The sequence below is a fragment of the Mustela lutreola genome, chromosome 10 (assembly GCF_030435805.1).
Source record: "Mustela lutreola isolate mMusLut2 chromosome 10, mMusLut2.pri, whole genome shotgun sequence".
NCBI classification, from domain to species: domain Eukaryota; kingdom Metazoa; phylum Chordata; class Mammalia; order Carnivora; family Mustelidae; genus Mustela; species Mustela lutreola.
In genome coordinates this window covers 101,623,387-101,643,190 of record NC_081299.1, presented here as the reverse complement: position 1 = coordinate 101,643,190, position 19,804 = coordinate 101,623,387, and the positions used below count along the sequence as shown (strand labels likewise).

General features: G+C 38.8%; 1 pseudogene; it reads right to left on the bottom strand.

Annotated features, from left to right (window-relative positions):
• Positions 1-11,378: 11,378 nt before the first annotated feature.
• Positions 11,379-13,080, bottom strand: LOC131810100 (elongation factor 1-alpha 1-like; annotated as a pseudogene).
• Positions 13,081-19,804: the final 6,724 nt, after the last annotated feature.

Here is a 19,804-nt window from a genome sequence, read left to right as displayed (position 1 = left end):
TTTTGTTTTGTTTGCTTTGTTTTTGTATTCAGCCTGCTATTTCATGGGTTGATTCCTGTTGTAGTGTGTATTAATAGTTCTTTGTGGGTTGATTCGTATTATAGTGTATATCAGTAGTTTATATTTTATGGTTGCATCATACTGCTTATTTACTCCTCTGTCAGTAGTTGATGGCTATTTGGGTTGTTTTTAGTTTCACACTATTATGATAAAGCTAATATGAATATCATATGCACATCATTTTATGGACCTATTTTCTTACTTCTCTTGGAAAAAGCTATCTTGTAGGAGTTGTCAGCCATGGAGTATGTGTATACTTACCTTTATAAGAAATTGCTTGCTTTTCAAATTGTGCTATTTTACATTCTCACCAAACTGTATGAAACTTCTGCTCCAAATTCTCACCAGTGCTTGCTATTACCTGTCTTTTACATTTATTCACTTTGGTTTTAATTTGTATTTCCCTGATGATCAAGAATGTTGAATATATTTATATGTGTTTATTGATCACTTGTGTGTCTTTTTTGGTTAAGTGTTGGTTCACGATTCTCACCCATTTTTAAATTTTTACCCATTTTATGGCATTATCTTTTTAATAATGTTTTGTAGGAGTTCCCCATATATTCTAGATGAAAGTCTATCATCAGCTACATGCATTATTGATATTTTCCTCCGCCACATAGGTTGTCTTTTCATATCCTCCATACTGCTTTCCAAGTGAAGAAACTTATTTTGATGAAATAATTGTTTCTTTTGTGGTAGTACTTGGTGTGCCCTATCAAAAAAATCTTTGCATGTCCAATAATGCAAAGAAATTTGTGTATACTTCTCTTAAAACTTTTATGGTTTTAGCATTCACATTTATATCTGAAACTCATCTCTAGTTAATTTTTGTGTATGGCCTGTAATTGGGGTTAGATTTTAGTTTCTTTTATATGGCTATCCATTTGTTCCAGCACCACTTTTTGAAGGCTATCACTATCATTTCCCCCCCCATTGAATTAGCTTGTTTTTTTGTTAAAAATTTGGTCTGTGGCTCAGTTGGTTAAACATCTGCCTTCGGCTCAGGTCATGATCCCAGGGTCCTAGCATTGAGCTCTGCATCAGGCTCCCTGCTTAGCAGGGAGTCTGCCTCTCCCTCTCCCTCCGCTCTTCCTCTCCCTCTGCTGCTCCCCCTGCTCGCTCTGTTAAAAAAATAAATAAAATCTTAAAAAAACATCTGGCGTGTGTGTGTCTGTATGTGTATCTGAACTCTGTTCTACTTTATTGACCTGTATGTCTATCCTTATTCTAGTTCCCCACTGTGTTGATTACTGTAGCTACATAGAAACTTCTTGAAATCAGATGGTGTATGATCCTAAGCTTTGTTCTATTTTTCAGATTTGTGTTTTTTTTTTTTATTTTCATGTATATTTAGAATCAGCTTTAACTTGAGGAGAACTGAAATCTTTTTTTTTTTTTTTTTTAATTTATTTATTTGACAGACAGGACAGAGATCACAAGCAGGCAGAGAGAGAGGGGGAAGCAGGCTCCCGCTGAACAGAGAGCTCGATGCGGGGCTCGATCCCAGGACTCTGGAATCATGACCTGAGCCAAAGGCAAAGGCTTTAACCCACTGAGCCACCCAGGCACCCCGAGGAGAATTGAAATCTTAATGAGTCTTTTGCTTCATAAAATCACAAAAATATTAGATCATCTTACTTTCAACAATGTTTTGAGAATTTCTATACAAATTTCTGTATCTTTTGTTATGTTATTCTTATTTCATACTTTTGGCTGCTGTTATAAATAAAAATATTAAAATAGCTCTCACCACTTGTTTGTTGCTATTTATATGTAATCACTGCTGATTTTTATATGTTGAACTTAAGTCCTGCAAACTTGCTATATTCATTTATTGTCACAGTTGCTTTGTAGAATCCTTGGGATTTTCATATGAATAATCATAATTTTGGAGAAAATAAATTTAAATTATTTCTTTCCAAACTCTATGTCTTTTATTTTTCTTTCTTGTCTTCTGGTACTGACTAGGAATTCTTGCACAGTAAAAAATGAAAGTAGTAAGGGTGGATCTTTTTGCCTTTTTTCCCATTGTCAGGAGAAAGTGTACGTCTTTTCCCATTAATTATGATATTAATCTTGGTTTCTAAAATTCCTTTATATTCCGAGCTTTCTGAGAGTTTTTATTATGAATGGACATTGAATTTTGTCAAGTGCCTTTTGTCTTTTGAGATGATCATTTTTAAAAAACTTTTAGTCTATTAATATGATGAACACATAGATTGGTTTTTGAATCATAAGCCAATCTTAAATTCTGGGATAAATCCCACTTGGCATGGTGTATAAATCTTTTAATAGATTGCTGTATTTGATTTGGTAATTTCTTTTAGTAATTTGTACATTTATGTTCATGAAAGCTGTTATTTTATAATTTTAATTTTTGTGATATCTTTGTCATGTTTTAATACCAGGGTTATGTTGGCCTCATAAAGTTATTTGGAAAGTGATGTCTACTCAGTAAGTGTGGAATGAATGTCAGAGTCAGGGTTGAAGCAGGGTTTTTTTTCCCTGCCTTACTTCCTGGTCTATTTATGTCAGTGTATGCATTTTTGTTAGTTTCTCCAACAACCAGCTAACCAAACTGCCAAGAATCATGAATTGTTCACACGAAGTATGTATGAATGTAGAAAATGTTGCCTAAGAGCTTGGATAAGTGGAGATGTTACAGGAAAGCTAGTATATACAATTAAAAAAAAAATAAACATTGTGTAAAATATTGTATTACCAAGTATACTATTTGTTTAACACCCAGTGAGGGTATTTACTTGGTTCCTCCTTCTTATGACACCCATTTATCTTTATTCATTATAATGTTCTGTATTGCTTTCTATGACATTTTGACCCCAAAGATACATAGACCCTCAATAGCTTACTTTCAATTTCAAGCATATTTTTCCAAATAGGAGCAGTTCCTTCTTTAAAAATAATTATAATGCCAGATGAAGAAACTTTTATTCTACAAGTAATCATTTGAACAAATACCTACGTGGCACATTAGTTTTTAAGGAAAAGTCTACTGAAATCTCCTCTTCATACCTTATAGTCCTCAGCAACATGCCCCTGATATATGCCTGGGGAGGAAAATACCCACATCTCACTTTCCAGACCTACACTTCTTGATGCTCTCTGGTCAAGTGTTAAGGAATCCCTGACTTCTTGGCAGAACATAGCAGAGGTACTTATTGCTATCTTCAAACGGGTCCTAATGATCCTTTGACAATTGCCAGAACAGAGTGGCTCAGGTAAGGGCTAGCATCTGGTGCTTGTATGTTTTCTTAATACAGTAGCAAGACCTCTTAACCGGGGGACCCAATTTCTGGGTTCTTTGTCACTTTTGCCAGTAACCTGCTCTACCCTCTGGACCAGGTTTTCTCAGATATGAAATGAAGTAGATGGCCTAGATATTTAAGTTTAGAGTTCAAACTTTACACTCAAAGGAATTTTCAGTTAGAAAATCTTATGTCCTTATAATTAGTAAGATATGTACCTCAATCTTGCCCCAACTTGTATCCCTAAACACTTGCATATGTAAGGGTCAGTGGTGTGGGAATAAAATCCAGGAAAGGGGAGTTTTCCTCTTGTTTGACTACAAAATATTTTAGAGTCACTCTTGATCATTTTATTCCTATTCTTTTCTTTTGATATTTCTTTTCTTGTTCTTTTCTCCCTCTCCCCACTTTTTTTTAAAAGATTTTATTTATTTATTTGACAGAGAGAGAGAGATCACAAGTAGGCAGAGAAGCAGGCAGAGAGAGGAGGAAGCAGGTTCCCTGCTGAGCAGAGAGCTCGATGCTGGGCTCAATCGCAGGACCTTGCGGGGCTCAATCCCAGGACCCTGGGATCATGACCTGAGCTGAAGGCAGAGCTTTAAACCACTGAGCCACCCAGGTGCCCCCCTTCCCACTTTTTTAAAATTGAGGAACCAAAATTGATTTAACCCAAGTTGGGAATGGTTCTCTTTTCTCATTATATAAGCCATTACTTGAGTAAATTAGGCTCTTGAGAATTTACTTTCAGTTCATGGGAAGATAGCTAGAAAATTATAAGAAATCTAGCTGTAAATGTTATTAAAAGCACCTATGCACTGTGTTATAGCAGAATCTGTTTAAAACTTGTTTATAAAGAGTACTGAAGTAGGACTCACATTCCCTGCCCACTGCTCCTCACACATGGCCTCCTTCTTTCTGCTTTATATGCGAGGTAGGGAAGAACATAGAGTGATGGTTTCCTGGGAAAAGCAGGTCATGCTAGTGAGAATTGCTTCCAAGTCAAGCAGACCTGGGCTTGAATTCTGGCTGTACTTGCTGACTGATCAGGGGCACTGTATTTACTTTCTCTAAGCTTCACTCTTCTCTCTAGAGTGGGATTAATAACTTCCACATCAGATAGTAGCATCAAGGAAAATATATCTAAAGGTAACTGTTACAATATGTGATACAAGCAGCATAACAATAAAACAAGCAATATATTTCTTTTCTTTTTCTTGATTCTTCTTGCTTTGGTCTTTAATAATGTGGCTCCAATGCAGAACTCCATTCTTTTAACATTTATTGAACATTTATTATCTAATAGACACTCCTTCAGGTTCAGAGGATACAGAAATAAGTAAGGCAGGAACAATGATCTTAAACAGTCCAGTAGGAGAGTCACACAGAAAAACAAATCACTGTAACCCCATGTGGTAAGTACCCAGTGCCAAGATGCAGAGGCCAGATGAAGGAGAGGATTAGTTCTCAACTCCCTTTGTCCTTTTGCATTTCCTCTCTTCTCACCTAATCCCCTTCCTTCCTCCAGCCCTTCCTTTCCCTGCAGCCCAGAGTGGCAGATGGGGAGGGCTGTGGGGAGAAGGAAAGCGTGTCAGTTCCTTTTTCTCCCCACCTCAGGCCTAGCGTATGGGAACATTACACAGGGAGCCATAAAAACGTTCTTCCTTGTCGCACGTTTCAGGGTTTTTTCCAGTGACATCATGGGCCATCTGGTTTTGAAGACCGCAGCTTCATCCAGAACACACACCAACCCTCTCCCCTGCCAGGCCGTGCAGGCCTGCCCTCTAGGATCAAGAACACTATAAACGTCCTGTAAAGCTGTCTCTTTAATAGCCTCCTCAGAAGCAGTTTAAGGAAGATGGCCTTTGCTTCCTCCACTCTCACGTATGGCAGATAAAGTGGATTCTCAGCACAGAGGCAGTGGAGGAGAGGTGAAAAGTGAGGTTCAGAGGTTTCTGCAAAAATATCACAAAGCCTCCTTTTGGGAAGTAGGAAGGTGTTTTCCAACAGGAAACTTGAATTTAGCATCTATAACATAAAGGATTCAGGCTATATTTAATTAAGTACACATATATAAAAGAGAAAGAGAACTACTGTATTGAACAGTCATAGAGCTGGAGGTTGATCCTCACATTTGCCTAAGAGGGAGAGAGAGAATTCAAAGTGGGAAAGATAGGCTAATTTCTGTTCTGTCTCTGAACAATCTCATATCCTATGTATGATGGGAAAAAATCACGCCCATTGAGCTGATTGGCTTCTACGAACTAGAAAACATGAATCCCTTTTTTCAGATGTGGCATGTCCCCAATCCATTGAATTACTTGGTTCTATCCAAAATCATCCATTTCTTTCCATCCCCAGGACCACTCTCCCGATCCAGCTGTAATAGGGAGAAACAGCATGTCTGACTCCATACTGCTTCTATTTCCTTTGCTTCTGTGACCTATAAGTTAGATATTTTGGCTTAGCTTTGCATGTAGGCATATTAAAGAGCTAAGATTTGCAAAAATTGCTTTTTACCTGAAATGTACCTCACTCGAGGAGATAAGTACATACAGAAATGGCTATGCTATGTTGACCAGGTATCTGTAGGCAAAAATCAACTGAACAAAGACAAAAAAGTTACAAGACCTTCCTCAGTGTATAGATGTTAGCCACCTTTTGACTCCAATGCTTTCCTGCTTGCTAACATAAAAGTTCAAATCTCCCATGCTTGGTGAGATGGTTCCTCAGGACAGTAGTTTGCCATCTCCTTGGTTTGCCAGCTTTCCTTACCCCGACATATTGACTTTTGCCTTATTGACTTGTTCACAGTGGATAAACAGAATAAGCTGAGATTTAGGGACATGGCTTCTCCCATCTTTCACTTGAACACTAGACATACCTTTCCTTTTTCCCTTTTCCTTTTTTAAAATTTTTATTTATTTTTATTATGTTTAATTAATCAACATAATGCATCATTAGTTTTTGCTGTAGTGTCCAGTGGTTCATTTGTTGCATATAGCACCCAGTGCTCATCACCACACATGCCCTCCTTAATACCCATCACCCTGTTACCCCATCCTCCCACCCCCTCCCTTCTGTAACCCTCAGTTTGATTCCTGGAGTCCTGAGTCTTTCATGGTTTGTCTCCCTCTCTGATTTCTTCCTATTCAGCTTTCCCTCCCTTCCCCTGTGGTCTTCCACACTATTCCTTATGTTCTACATATGAGTGAAACCATATCTTCCTAATTGTTCTCCAGGGTTTCATTCTTGATCTCTTCATTCAGTTCATCTTCCACACGGAAGCCAGAAGGTCTTTTTTTTTTTTTTTTAATTTAAATTTTGTTAATTAACATACAGTGCACTGTTGGTTTCTGGAATAGAATTCAGTGATTCATCACTTATATACAACATGCATTTCTCATCACAAGTGCCCTCTTTAACTAGCCCATCCTCCACCCACCTCCCTCTATCAGCTCTTAGTTTGTTCTCTATCATTAAGTGTCACTTATGGCTTGTTTCCCTGTCTCCTTTTTTTTCTTTTCTCTGTTTCTATATGTTCATCTTTTTTCTTTCTTAAATTCCACATATGAGGAAGTGGTGATGCAACATGGGGGCTTAAGTGGGTAGGAGAAGAATCAATGAAACAAGATGGGATCAGGAGGGAGACAAACCATAAGTGACTCTTAATCTCACAAACTGAGGGTTGCTGGGGGGAGGGGGTTGGGAGAAGAGGGGAGGGGTTATGGACATTGGGGAGGGTATGTGCTTTGGTGAGTGCTGTGAAGTGTGTAAACCTGGCGATTCACAGACCTGTACCCCTGGGGATAAAAATATATGTTTATAAAAAATAAAAAAATTAAAAATTAAAAAAAATTCCACATATGAGTGAGATCATATGGCATTTGTCTTTCTCTGACTGACTTATTTCAAATACACTCTAGCTCCATCATGGCACTGCAAATTCTTTTTGATGGCTGAATACCATTCCATATATACACACAAAAACACCTCTTCTCAGTCAATGGAGATTTGGGCTCTCTCCATAGTTTGAAAAAAAAAAAAAATCTAAATTGGACTATATTATTTTCATGCTTAAAATCCTACAGTGGCTTCCACAGTACTTAACATACAATTCAAAGCTATAAAGAGGTTACAAGGACCTCTGTGGACCTTGGCCCATGCATAGCTTCATCTCCTCCCACGCTCACCTAATGTACAGTTAATACCCTTGCTGCCCATATTTCTGTTCTTCTAACCCCGTGTTTCTGCCAGCCTTGGGGCCTTAGACTCTTACTGCTACCTGAAGGGCTACCTTCACTTCTCAGCCTGAATAGCACTTTCTCTCTGACCTTTGCCTAGTCCCTCCCCCTATTTTTCTCTTTCAGAGTAACTATTATTTTATGTTGTAGTAAATGTCATTTATAATTGTGTATTTAGGAGTGTGTTTGTTGACTTTCTGGATTTCTCACTAGACTTAATGAAGGTAAGAACCACCTCAGTTTTATCAGCCACTGTATCCCCACTGCTGTACAGTGTTAGGTATATAGTAAGTGTGAAATGAATATAGAAATCAGGTAGAAGCAGAATCAAGGAAGGCATCAGGTTTGGAGCTCACTTTGCCTGTGTCCAAGGACTCTTTGAAATATGTCTTGAAGGGTCTTACCCACACTACATATCCTTCTTTATGCATGGTACCATGATAAATACATATATCATTTTGGTTTTAATTTGCTCCTCCTGTGACTAGTGAGATTGACAACCTTTTCATGTATTTATTGTCATTTGCATCATTTCCTTTGTAAGATGTCTATTCAAGGGCGCCTGGGTGGCTCAGTGGGTTAAGCCGCTGCCTTCTGCTCGGGTCATGATCTCAGGGTCCTGGGATCGGGCTCTCTGCTCAGCAGGGAGCCCGCTTCCCTCTCTCTCTCTGTCTGCCTCTCCATCTACTTGTGATTTCTCTCTGTCAAATAAATAAATAAAATCTTAAAAAAAAAAAAAGATGTCTATTCAAGAGTTTTGCCCATTTTTTTCACTTGTCTGAAAAAAAATCGTAATATTTTCTTGTATTCTGTGGGCTGCCTTTCACTCTATTAATAGTGTCTAGATTAGCAAAAGTTCTTAATATTAATTTAGCCCAATTTATTTTTTTTTCTTTTATGGCTAGTGCATTTCAAAACATGTTAAGGAATTTTGCCTACTCCAGATTATGAAGGCAGTCTATGTTTTATTCTAAAATCTTTAGTTTCTTATTTCACATTCAGATCTGCAATTCATCTAAAATTTATATGGGAGCATAATTTGAGATAAAGGCTTAGTATTAGTTTTTCCCCCATATGAATACCCACTTGACCAGCACCATTTACTGAAATACATGCTTTCCCACTGGCATTTCAGTAGTGCTTTTATTAAGGTCTGTATTTGTTTCTGGACTGTTTTTCTTTGTTATTTATGTACTGTTTATTTATTTTGTTTTATCCTACCTCCTTTCTACTTTCATCTCCTTCCTTTCTACAGCCTTCACTACTGGCCTGAAATAGGGATAGTTTTATTCACTACTGTGTTCCCAGGGCCTTGAGCATTGTCTGACGTATAATAGATGGTAGGGGTTTTTGTGTCTGAATGTGTTGTGCAAACCAAGAAGAACTTCCAGGTGGCACACACATAGGCCCTACTGGAGTGGAATTTATTATGGAAATCTCACAGGCACTGGAGCACACAGGGACAGCACACAGGAATAGAGCAGGCCCAGAGTCAAATGCTGAATAGAATTGGTATGGATTTCTTGTGGCTGCTATAACAAATTACCTTCAAACTTGATGGCTTACAGTAATAATTCTGGAGGCCAGAAGTGTGAAATCAGTATCCATGGCTGAACTCAAGTTGCCAGCAGGGAAGTGCTCTCTTCAGAGGCTCTGGAGAGAGTCCATTCTCTGACTCTTCCAGCCTCTGGTGACTCCCTCCCTCTCTTTCTTTCTTTCTTCCTCTCTCCCTCTCTCCCCCCTCCCTCCCTCCCTTTCCTTCTCTGTCTCTCTCTTTCTTTCTTAATTTCTTTCTTTCTTTCCTTTGCATGTGGATATACGGTTTTCTTTTTTTTTTTTTTAAAGATTTTATTTATTTATTTGACAGAGAGAGATCACAAGCAGGCAGAGAGGCAGGCAGAGAGAGAGAGGAGGAAGCAGGCTCCCCGCTGAGCAGAGAGCCCGATGCGGGACTCGATCCCAGGACCCTGAGATCACGACCCGAGCCGAAGGCAGCGGCTTAACCCACTGAGCCACCCAGGCGCCCCGATATACGGTTTTCTAACACATTTGTTGAAGAGTCTGTCCTTTCTCTTTTCTGTAGTTTGGCAACCTTGTAGAAGATCATTTAACCATACATACATAGATATATTTCTGGGCTCTCTATTCTGTTCTGCTGGTTTTTATGTCTCTCTTTATGCCAGTACTTCCCCTTCTCTCCAAACAAAATATATCAAATGTTGGTGAAGATATGGGGAAATTGGAACACTTGCACATTGTTGGTTATGCAAAATAGTACAACCACTATGGAATGAAGTATAGAGATTCCTTAGAAAGTTAAAAATAGGAATATCATATGACCCAGCAATCCGACTTCTGAAGATATATATCCAAAAGAAATGAAATCAGGATCTGAAGAGATATTAGCACTCCTATGTTCAATGCAGCACTATTCATAATAGCCAAGATATGGACACAACCTAAATGTCCACAGACAGATGAGTGGATTTTTTAAAATACCATAAAATGTGGTATTTACATACAATAGAATGTTATTCAGCCTTAAAAAAGAAGGAAGTAGGGCTGTCTGGGTGGCTCAGTGGGTTAAGCCTTTGCCTTCAGCTCAGGTCATGATCTCAGGGTCCTGGGATCGAGTCCCACATCGGGCTCTCTGCTAGGCGGGGAGCCTGCTTCCTCTTCCCTCCCTCTTTCTCTCTCTCTCCCTCTCTGCATACTTATGATCTCTCTCTGTCAAATAAATAAAATCTTAAAAAAAAAAAAAAGGAAGTACTGCAAAATGCAACAACATGGATGATCCTTGAGGATATTATGCTAAGGTCACAGAAGGACAAATGCTGTATGATTCCACTTAAATGAAATATCAAAAATACTCAAACTCATTGAAACAAATAAGAGACTATGGTTTCTCGGGACTAAGGGTAAGGTGGCCTTGAGAGTTGCTAATAAGTGGGTTTAAAATTTTAGTTATGCAGTATGAATAAATTCTAGATATCTGCTATACAGCATAGTGCCTATATATAGTAACACTATATTATACAGCTAAACATCTGTTAAGAGGATCAATAAAATTATGTATTTTTACCACAATCAAAGGAAAGGGGGAAAAAGAAAACCTCTATAGCACACTGTCTGTCATGGATCCAAAGAAGATCAGAGTTAGACCCTAGAGATCAGCTAACTTGATGATTTTCACTTTATTTTGAGTGATTAAAAGGAGCTGAACTCGTTTTTCACAGATTTATTACACAGGAAATCTGAAATGTCAAATAGATAAATAAAAGTGATGAACTAATGGGTTCCTCGGGAAACCAAAACCTTATTGTTTGATGGAAAACACCCTTTCATTTACTGAAAACCTAAAGCATCTTTGTAGAAGTTGCTTTATAGTTTGAGAAGTATCACTTGGAAACCAGCGATATACTTTAGGAGCATCATCTTACAGATGAGAAACTGAGCAGTAGAGTCAGTTACTGATTTCTTTCAGTCTACGTAGGTATCTGATTGCATAGTCTCAGTTTGATTTCTTGCTTCCTAGTTTTTATTTTACACTACATGGTATCTCTCTAGAGCTACTATACCTCAGGCAGGACTGCTCCTTATCTTCAGAATTGCTTGTGTTATAAATTTGCATCTCTGAATAAAATTATTAACTTGGAGATAGTTGTCCTCTCAAACTCCTTGTTAGGCCCATTCCTTGGCTTGGATATTAGGAAGGCATGCCCCATGAATGAAGTAGTGCCTATAAGGGCCTTTAGGGCAAAGTGAAGGTACGTTTTCAGCACCTTTTTTTCTTTCTTTCTTTTTTTTTTTTTTTTTCATTAAACTTTTGTTTTAATGGGTCTCAAAATTCTGTGACAGATTTTTGGTCAAGTTGTTTCCATTAAAAAGCACTGATTTTAAAAACTAATAACTTAAAACTGCCACACACACACACAAAAACAAATGGTCCACAAAACATTCTCCTTTCCTTCTGAAGGTTTTACGATGCATTATTATCATTAACCAGTCTTTTACGATTAAACTTAAATGGCCAGTTGACACAAACAGTTCTGAGACCGTTCTTCCACCACTGATTAAGACTGGGGTGGCAGGTATTGGGGATAATATTCATTTAGCCTTCTGAGCTTTCTGGGCAGACTTGGTGACCTTGCCAGTTCCAGCTGCCTTCTTGTCCACTGCTTTGATGACACCCACAACAACCGTCTGTCTCAAGTCACGAACAGCAAAACGGCCCAGAGGAGGATAGTCAGAGAAGCTCTCAACACACATAGGCTTGCCAGGAACCATATCAACAATGGCAGCGTCACCAGATTTCAAGAACTTGGGACCATCTTGCATCTTTTTTCCAGAACGACGATCTATCTTCTCCTTCAGCTCAGCAAACTTGCAAGCAATGTGAGCTGTGTGACAATCCAGCACAGGTGTATACCCAGCACTAATTTGGCCTGGATGGTTCAGGATAATCACCTGAGCTGTGAAGCCAGCTGCTTCCATGGGTGGGTAATTTTTGCTGTCACCAGCCATATTGCCACGACGAACATCTTTGACAGATATGTTCTTGACATTGAAGCCCACATTGTCCCCAGGAAGAACTTCACTCAAAGCTTCATGGTGCATTTCAACAGACTTGACTTCAGTTGTAACATTGACTAGAGCAAAGGTGACCACCATGCCAGGCTTAAGAACACCAGTCTCCACTCGGCCCACAGGGACAGTACCAATACCACCAATTTTGTAGAGGTCCTAGAAAGGCAGATGCAAGGGCTTGTCAGTTGGACGAATTGGTGGTAGAATGCAATCCAGAGCTTCAAGCAGTGTGGTTCCACTGGCATTCCCATCATTACAGTGACTTTCCATCCCTTGAACCAAGGCATATTAGCACTTGGGTCCAGCATGTTGTCACCATTCCAACCAGAAATTGGCACAAATGCTACTGTGTCGGGGTTGTAGCCAATTTTCTTAATGTAGGTGCTGACTTCCTTAACGATTTCCTCGTATCTCTTCTGGCTGTAGGGTGGCTCAGTGGAATCCATTTTGTTAACACCAACAATTAGTTGTTTTACACCCAGTGTGTAAGCCAGAAGGGCATGCCCACAGTTCTGCCCGTTCTTGGAGATACCTGCTTCAAATTCACCAACACCAGCAGCAACAATCAGGACAGCACAGTCAGCCTGGGATGTGCCTGTAATCATGTTTTTGATAAAGTCTCTGTGTCCTGGAGCATCAATGATGGTCACATAATACTTGCTAGTCTCGAATTTCCACAGGGAGATATCAATGGTGATACCACGTTCACATACAGCTTTCAGTTTATCCAAGACCCAAACATACTTGAAAGAGCCTTTTCCCATCTCCGCAGCCTCCTTCTCGAATTTTTCGATAGTTCTTTTGTCGATCCCACCACATTTGTAGATCAGATGACCAGTAGTGGTAGACATGCCCAAATCTACATGTCCAATGACAACAATGTTGATATGAGTCTTTTCCTTCCCCATTCTGGTTTAGGTTGAGCTGTGGTTTTCACGACACCTGTGTTCTGGCGGCAAACCCATTGCGAAAAAAGCACGTTTTCAGCACCTTAATTAATACATGACTAGGAGAATGTCCTGCCCATGTTAGATGAGTTGCTCATCAGAACACCACTTGAAAAAAAAATCTCAGCAAATGTCCATTTAAAATAAGTTATCTGGGGCGCCTGGGTGGCTCAGTGGGTTAAGCCGCTGCCTTCGGCTCAGGTCATGATCTCAGGGTCCTGGGATCGAGCCCCACATCGGGTTCTCTGCTCAGCAGGGAGCCTGCCTCCCCCTCTCTCTCTCTGCCTGCCTCTCTGCCTACTTGTGATCTGTCTATCGAATAAATAAAATCTTAAAAAAATAAAAAATAAAAAAAAATAAAATAAGTTATCTGTGTCTCCACCTGTTCATCCTTCCTTCAGTGGACACACCCTGAGATGAACCCCCAATAAGTCATGCTCCTACACAGTCTTTAACTCTTGAATCTAGGTAGAAGCTGTGATTTGCTTTTATCCAACAGAATGTGGCAAAGGTGATAAGCAGGTCACTCCCCTGACTACATTATGTTTTTTTTTTTTTTCCATTTTGTTTTATTTTATTTCTTTTCAGTGTTCCAGCATTCTGCTCCATGGACTATGTGCCCTCCTTAATACCCACCACCAGGCTCATCCAACCCCCCACATCCCCCTCTCCCAAACCCTCAGTTTGTTTCTCAGAGTCCACAGTCTCTCATGGTTTGTCCCCCTCCAATTTCCCCCAACTCACTTCTCTTCTCCATCTCCCTATGTCCTCTGTGTTATTCCTTATGCTCCACAAGTAAGTGAAACCATATGATAATTGACTCTCTCGGCTTGACTTATTTCACTCAGCATAATCTCTTCTAGTCCCCTCCATGTTGATTCAAAAGATGGGTATTCATCCTTTCTGATGGAGGCATAATACACCACTGTATATATTATATAAGACTCCATCTTTTCAAACTAGAGAATGATTTTTCTGCTGACCTTGAAGAAATAAGCTGCCATGTTGTGTGAGTCTGTGACTGGGACTGTGGCAAGGAACTGAAGGTAGTTTCAAGGAACTGAAAGCAAGGAGCTGGCTGACAACTAGCAAGAAAACAGGGACCTCAGTCTTACAGCCATAGCAACTGTATTCTTCCAACAACTCTTTGAGTTTAAAAGAGAACTCCAAGGTATGGAAAGGAATCAACACCTCCATTGCAGGCTTGTGAGACCTTGACAAGAAGAAACAGCTAACTCATGCATGGATTCCCAACTCAAAAACCGTGAGATAATACATGTTTGTTTTAAGCTGTTACTTCTGTGGTAATTTGTTATGCAAAGTAGAAAACGAATACTCTTCTCTCTTGGCTTGGTCTAATCCCTTCACATAATTCTTTTGATACCCTCTTCTCTTACTCTATCTAGAAAGTTGTTTCATTAATTATCCTTTAAGTTTCCCTTATATTTGAACTTGCCTTCTGAATTGGGGAAATTCCCCCACAATATAAATATTCTCACCTTTCACCAATCAATTAAAATTTTTTCTACTTAAGTGTATATCTGAAAAACAAAAAACTTTTCTTGAACACCTTTTCTCCTTTTGGGAGGAAGCTTGCACAGTATTTCTCTTCTTGCTTGAATGTTGCACAATTCAAAAGATGAATCTCTGTCTTCCACTTTCCCATCTTCCATCATTCCTCAATCCACTGAAGTCTAGCTTCTATTCTCACTACTCCTCATAGGAAAATGAACTCCAGACACATTTATCATACTGTCTATTGGTTAACTCTTAGATGACTCTTACATGTCTTCAACTAAAATCACCAAAATTAACTCACTATCTTCATACTCTGTATTATTTATGGCATAGTAGGTGTTTTCATGATATAGATGTAGTGGCCTGAAACAACAAACACATCTTATCTCATAGTTTCTGTGGGTCAGGAATACAGGCAAAGCTTAACTGGTTGACTTACAATCTCTGAAAAAGTTGAAATCAAGGTGTCAGCCAGGGCTGTAGTCACCTCTTGACTGTGGAAGGATCCACTTGTAAGCTCACTACTTTTGGTATGTAACATAAAATTTATGTGCAGTCTCATTCATGTGAATTGAGACCCCCAGGTCCTCACTAGTTACTGTTTAGAACTGTTTAGAACATTAGTTCCTTGCCATATAGACCTCTCCAGTGGACTACTCACAACATGGCCACTGGTTTTGCTCAGAATGAGGACCTTGAGAAAGAGTGAGAGAGTGAGAGCAAAAGGGCACAAGTAAAAGAGAACAAGCAAGACAGATGTCACAACCTTTGCCTAATCTTGAAAGTGATAACCCATCACTTGTCATTGAAAGGTCCACACCTAAGTCCCTTACTCTGGGAATGGCAATCTTTGGAAGCCATTATAGAGGATGCTTACCGCATACCCAAATTATCTTTCCTGTCTGCATCTCTGTGTATGGAAGCACAGTTATATCATCTGAGCCTCTAGAACCTTGAGAATAATCCTTGCTTTTGCCATTTCCCCACCTTCCTAATACTATCTGATATCTTAATAAAAATAATTTATATCTTCATACTTTCTTTAAATTATTCATTTTATTAATTCTCATTTCTTATTTCTCATTTCTCTGTTAATAATATCAGCTATCTCTGTGGTGTGTGTATGTGTGTGTGCATACATGCACATGTGCTTACTGTTATGCTATCAGGGTGTGAGGACTATTAGGATAGGGGCTTAAGCGTGTCCTCTTTACTGATCTTTTCCTAGTTCCTAGTCCAGTATCTAAGATGTAGTAGGCATTAAAAAATATTGTTAAGTAAATGAAGGTTTGAGTTCCAGTTTTCACACGTTAGTTTTTAATCCTCAAAACCCTATGAAATAGGTGTTTTCACCATTTTATAGATGAGGAACTGAGGTGTGGAAGTGAAATAATTTGCATGAGTTATGCAGAGCGTAAGAACCATATGTAACATTTTAGAGGGCTTTATAAATTGTAAAACACTCTACAGATATAACTTGCTATCATTATTATCTTTTGTTCTTGTTTTAAGATCCTTCGTCTTCCCAGCCTTCTCCCTGTTCACTAATGCTTCATATGGAGACAGGAGGAAGCAGAATTCCAAGAAAAGAAGGGAAAGTAATAATATTAAATGGCTGCCAAGGGATCTGGACAATGGATTCAACAGGCTAAATCTGTCCAGCCCACCAGGGTGGCCATTCCCTCACTGGGATCCTGGGCCTACCACATGCTACTTTACAGCATGAGACAAGTGATGACACAATTTAGTGTTGGTGTTCTGCCTCATCGAAGAGATGGCATTGTCATTATTCATTTTGGAGAACAGCCTATAGTGCAGAAAGAAATTATGTCAGACAGAACAGGAGAGTCTTTTCAACATAGCATTCCATCCTAAGGGAGAGAACGAGAAAAAAACCAGAGCAAGTGGGCAATACCAACTTTGGACTTGATCCGTCAACAGCACTGCTCAAGTTGATCTTGAACTGTCATCTTCCACCCTGTGAAGAAGTAATCAGAAAGTGATACTTTATATTATTTCAATGATTTCTAATTTGTAGACCGTTTTTCTACATATTTTACCTCATAATCTCCATAATCATGAAGAAGGCAGAGTAGCTATAATTTCCCTTTTACAGATTAGGATTCTGAGACTTTTCAAATTTGAGATTTATTCAGAGTTCTGGTTAATGTGAAGTCAAACCTATGCAGTGTCTCTTTCCAGATAGTTTTGTATATATTATTTTATGAGCTGCTCACAATAAAACTTTCAGGCATCATTTTTATCCCCTTTTTATAGACATGAGAGTTAGAGCCTAAAGAAATAAAAGGTGTCTTGCCTAAGGTCGTGCTGGTAGTATATGGTAGAGCTAGGTTTGGAACTCAAGTTTTTAAGTTCTCTATTCCCAGCCTTCTTTCCAGTAAGCAAATGCTATACTTAGAGAGAGTAAGCTTGAAGTCCTAGTTTGGTGACCTAAAAGAGTGGAGAAGGAAAAAGAAAATGAAGACTCAGGGAGGAATAGAGAGAAGGAAATAGTATGAGGAAGAGAGAGATGAATGTATCATTTAGGACTGCATTGGGATTCCCAAAAGAAATTCTGTATTTTGCATTTAAGTTCTCAAGAGGGGATAGGATGATACCTCCAGTTAAAGGTTGGAGGAAGTCAATTGTGTTCTATGGTTCAGGGCCCTGAGTGGTAAACCCCGAGGAATCTCAGCCTCATAAGTGTTCCCATGGATCACAAGACCTTGAGAACAATTATACCAAGGAATCCCTGAAATTTACAAGATAACTTGTATGGTGGGTTGATTGTCCACATAGCCAAAGAAGGTAAAGGAATGGGCAATTACAGTTTATAGTGCCTATGTTTACCAAGTTATTTAGAGTCTGTCCTTACACCATCCCCTCAACTTCTTTCTTTTTGTTTAAGACTAGAACAAGAAAAGCCTGAAAGGAGAGACTATTTTGTTTTCAGACATCTTAAACCCCAGGGAAGACCAAGAGAACTTGTTCAAACTCCTAAGGCCCTGAAATATAAGCATGAAAATAAAGCAGCAGGTCTAAATATAATCCTGTGCTTGGAGCTAAGCAAAAGCCACAGTGAAAGCTTTTATGGTCAAATCCCTTGGCGCACTACAGCTCAAAAACATCTCAGTGGGTAATTCTAAATTCTCAAAAAATATTTGCTGTAGGCTAAAAAACAAGTCTGAGAAGTTATCACTTGAACATGTAATGATGGAAGAATATTTAAACTACTTACCCCCTGTAATTAAACCTTCAACTAGCTCAGCTTTTCTCACTAAGGGACCCCCAAAGCCTCTGCCTTTGCTTTATTTCACTGTCACGGTTCCTGGGAATGAAGGAGGAGGAAATTGAGATATGGAGCTATTGAACTGCTAGGCCACACACCAAGTCCACAGGAGAGCCAAGGTTTGAACTCCCCTCCCCAACTCACACTCCCAGGCACACCCTTATGCAGAGCTCAGCTTTATCCACCCAGAAGGGGAAATTTAAACTCAGCATTTCCTTGAACATCTCTCTTAAGCCACCATTTTATTTACAATGCCTTTTGCTTTTCTGGAAAATTATCGACCAGTAAAAGTTTTATCCAGTTCCTGACCATCAGTATCATGCTAGGGCTTGGAGTATGTTATGGGCTGAGTTTTGTACCCTGACTCCAAATCCATACATTGAAGTTCTAACTCCCAGTATCTAAGCATGTGACTACATTGAAATAGGGTTCTTAAGAGGTAATTGAGTGAAAATTAGGTCATTAGGTTTGGTCTAATGAAAAGAGATACAGACATGTGGAGAGGGAAAACAATGTAAAGATAAAGGGAAAAGACAGCCATCTACAAGCCAGGGAGAGAAGCCACAGAAGAAACCAACCCTGTTAACATCTTGATCTCAGACTTCAGACCTCCAAAAATGTGAGAAAATAAATTTCTTCATTAAGCCACCCAGTATCTGGTACATTTTAATGGTAGTCTTAGGAGATTAATGTAAGGGGTGAGATATTAAAGTCTTAGTAGGAAATGTACAAGGAAAGGAAGCATTGTTCACATAACCCAGATCAAGTGAAAATGTAATTTTTCATTGTTATTTAAACCCAAAGTTACTCTTAGGGGAATGAAAGGTTTGGCTAAATGTGTGAAGAACTGTTCCCTTAATCAACATTTTAATTTTTGTATTATAAGATAAGAAACTTTTACATAGATTTAAAGAAAAAAAAGTCACAAAGGTGGTACTGATGCTTGAATATTAAGAAGGATATTTAGATGGGTCCTATGGTATTTTATCATATGGTATTTTAATTACATATTACATTAGTAAGTTCTTAGGTTTGTATTGGAAAGATAATAAAACACAGTAGTTAAAAGCTTGAACTCTAAAGATAAATAAACCCGCATTAATTCCTGCTGTATATTCTTGGTAAATTTTTCAAATTCCATTTCCTCATCTATAAATGGAGATAAATAGGTACTATATTATGGGGAGTATGTAGGAAGCACTTAACAAGGTATCTGGAGGGTAGTATCATTCGATGAGTATTAGTATTTTTGAGCTTCCATTGATAGCAGTTGGTACCTATGTCAGTAAAGGAATAAATTCTTTTGTACTTGCTACCCATACTTTATGTTTCTGGGATAGGAAAAAATGGCCCCAAATAGATGGAAGAGTTCTATGGAAGAGCAGGATTATTTGGTAGCCACTTTATCAGTAGGGCCACGGTGGTAGGGCAAAGTGGTGTGTGTGTGTGTGTTTGTATTTGTATTGAGGATAGGGGCCATGCAGTGATCATGGATGAATAGTATGCACATAAATCTAATAGCTTTTTAGCACAGTGCCTGTCAGCATTCCTGCTTTCGCTTTTGCTGGCTGCTTCCTTAAGTCACAACCTGGTAATAAGAGGTGATAAAGGTGAGGTAATAAGAGGATCCTAAAATTTCCATGATAATTGTCCTAATTGATCATGTTCCAAGAAAGGCTTGGTAAATCTGTTCACAAAGCCATTTCTAATATTTAAAGCCCAAATACCAGCACCTAAGTGTCCTACCTAAATAAGAGTTGGCTTTTTAACTCACCAAACAGCTTCATGTTTATTTAGATGGCAAATGAGGGGCAGTCCAGGCCCAGAGCCCAGATTTTTTAATTTACTTTTAATTTATTTTTAAATTTATTTTCTATTATTTTTTATTTTTTT